This window comes from Nerophis lumbriciformis, unplaced genomic scaffold (assembly GCF_033978685.3).
Source record: "Nerophis lumbriciformis unplaced genomic scaffold, RoL_Nlum_v2.1 HiC_scaffold_73, whole genome shotgun sequence".
NCBI lineage: Eukaryota > Metazoa > Chordata > Actinopteri > Syngnathiformes > Syngnathidae > Nerophis > Nerophis lumbriciformis.
This window is the reverse complement of record NW_027316614.1, coordinates 147501-150484: the sequence shown is the minus strand read 5'-3', so window position 1 is coordinate 150484 and position 2984 is coordinate 147501.

Below are 2984 nucleotides of genomic sequence, written 5' to 3'. Positions count from 1 at the left end.
TGTAGTGTAAGGGTTACTTTTCTTTTTTTTCTGTCTGAAAATAGGGCCCCAAAAGGCCTCACACTCCCCGGGAAGACCTGATGGACGCCTCGGCGTCACTGAAACAGGCCAATCTGTCTGAAAATATGGCCCACGAAAGGCCTCTCATTCCCCGGGAAGACCTGACGGACGCCCCGGCGTCACCGAAATACGGCAAACTGTCTGAAAATAGGGGCTCCAAGTGTTCCCCACTCTTTCTGGCCCACAAAAGGCCTCTCATTCCCCGGGAACACCTGTAGGACTCCCCGGCGTCAAGGAAATACGCCAAACTGTCTGAAAATAGGGCCCCAAAAGAACTGGAAATGATGCCTTTAATTTGGGGGGGTGATGTCTTTAATTTGGGGGTTGCATTGGAGGCGGGAGTCCACTGGAGGGCTACACACCGTCTGAATATAGGGCCCCAAAAGGCCTGGAATTAATGTATTTAATTTGGGGGGTGCATTTGCAGCGGGAGTCCACCGGAGGGCTCCATTTCCCCACTCTTTTGTTGACATATGGCCACAAAAGGCCTCTCATTCCCCGGGAAGACCTGATGGACGCCCCGGCGTCACCGAAATACGGCAAACTGTCTGAAAATAGGGGCTCCAAGTGTTCCCCACTCTTTCTGGCCCACAAAAGGCCTCTCATTCCCCGGGAACACCTGTAGGACTCCCCGGCGTCAAGGAAATACGCCAAACTGTCTGGAAAATAGGGCCCCAAAAGAACTGGAAATGATGCCTTTAATTTGGGGGGTGATGTCTTTAATTTGGGGGGTGCATTGGAGGCGGGAGTCCACTGGAGGGCTACACACCGTCTGAATATAGGGCCCCAAAAGGCCTGGAATTAATGTATTTAATTTGGGGGGTGCATTTGCAGCGGGAGTCCACCGGAGGGCTCCATTTCCCCACTCTTTTGTTGACATATGGCCACAAAAGGCCTCTCATTCCCCGGGAAGACCTGATGGACGCCCCGGCGTCACCGAAATACGGCAAACTGTCTGAAAATAGGGGCTCCAAGGGTTCCCCACTCTTTCTGGCCCACAAAAGGCCTCTCATTCCCCGGGAACACCTGTAGGACTCCCCGGCGTCAAGGAAATACGCCAAACTGTCTGAAAATAGGGCCCCAAAAGAACTGGAAATGATGCCTTTAATTTGGGGGGGTGATGTCTTTAATTTGGGGGGTGCATTGGAGGCGGGAGTCCACTGGAGGGCTACACACCGTCTGAATATAGGGCCCCAAAAGGCCTGGAATTAATGTATTTAATTTGGGGGGTGCATTTGCAGCGGGAGTCCACCGGAGGGCTCCATTTCCCCACTCTTTTGTTGACATATGGCCACAAAAGGCCTCTCATTCCCCGGGAAGACCTGATGGACGCCCCGGCGTCACCGAAATAAGCCAAACTGTCTGAAAATAGGGGCTCCAAGGGTTCCCCACTCTTTCTGGCCCACAAAAGGCCTCTCATTCCCCGGGAACACCTGTAGGACTCCCCGGCGTCAAGGAAATACGCCAAACCGGCTGAAAATAGGGCCCCAAAAGAACTGGAAATAATGTCTTTCATTTGGGGGGTGATGTCTATAATTATGGGGGTGCATTGGAGGCGGGAGTCCACTGGAGGGCTCCACAGCGTCTGAAAATAGGGCCCCAAAAGAACTGGAAATAATGTCTTTAATTCAGGGTGCATTTGCGGCGAGAGTCCACCGGAGGGCTCCAATTCCCCACTCTTTTGTTGACCTATGGCCACAAAAGGCCTCTCATTCCCCGGGAAGACCTGATGGACGCCCCGGCGTCACCGAAATAAGCCAAACTGTCTGAAAATAGGGGCTCCAAGGGTTCCCCACTCTTTCTGGCCCACAAAAGGCCTCTCATCAAATTTCCGCCTTTTTTTGATGACTTCCAACTAGGAGAGGGACTAATTTTGAGTTCCGGACCCGGGTGGAGAACCATAGCAGGTCGGCCTTCTTAAAGGGACATCCTCCTAGACACTTAGTCAAATTTACACCTTTTTTTTTTTGGACTTCCAGCGAGGAGAGGGACTAATTTTGCTTTCCGGACCCAGGTGGAGAACCATAGCAGGTCGGCCTTCTTAAAGGGAAATGCTCCTAGACACTTAGTCAAATTCACGCCTTTTTTTTTGGACTTCCAGCTAGGAGAGGGACTAATTTGCGTTCTGTACCCAGGTGGAGAACCATAGCACGTCGGCCTTCTTAAAGGGACATCCTCCTAGGCACTTAGTCAAATTCACGCCTTTTTTTTGGACTTCCAGCGAGGAGAGGGACTAATTTGGCGTTCCGTACCCAGGTGGAGAACCATAGCAGGTCGGCCTTCTTAAAGGGAAATGCTCCTAGACACTTAGTCAAATTTACACCTTTTTTTTTGGACTTCCAGCGAGGAGAGGGACTAATTTGGCGTTCCGTACCCAGGTGGAGAACCATAGCAGGTCGGCCTTCTTAAAGGGACATCCTCCTAGGCACTTAGTCAAATTTCCGCCTTTTTTTTGGACTTCCAGCGAGGAGAGGGACAATTTTGCTTTCCTGACCCAGGTGGAGAACCATAGCAGGTCGGCCTTCTTAAAGGGACATCCTCCTAGGCACTTAGTCAAATTTACGCCTTTTTTTTTGGACTTCCAGCGAGGAGAGGGACTAATTTGGCGTTCCGTACCCAGGTAGAGAACCAAGGCACGTCGGCCTTCTTAAGGGGACATCCTCCTAGACACTTAGTCAAATTCACGCCTTTTTTTTGGACTTCCAGCGAGGAGAGGGACTAATTTGGCGTTCCGTACCCAGGTGGAGAACCATAGCAGGTCGGCCTTCTTAAAGGGAAATGCTCCTAGACACTTAGTCAAATTTACCAAACTTTTCTATAGAGCCCTGGTACTCTAAAATGATGACACATAGACAAAAAACCAAACTTTTCTATAGAGGCCTGGTACTCTAAAATGATGGCACTTAGTCAAATTCACGCCTTTT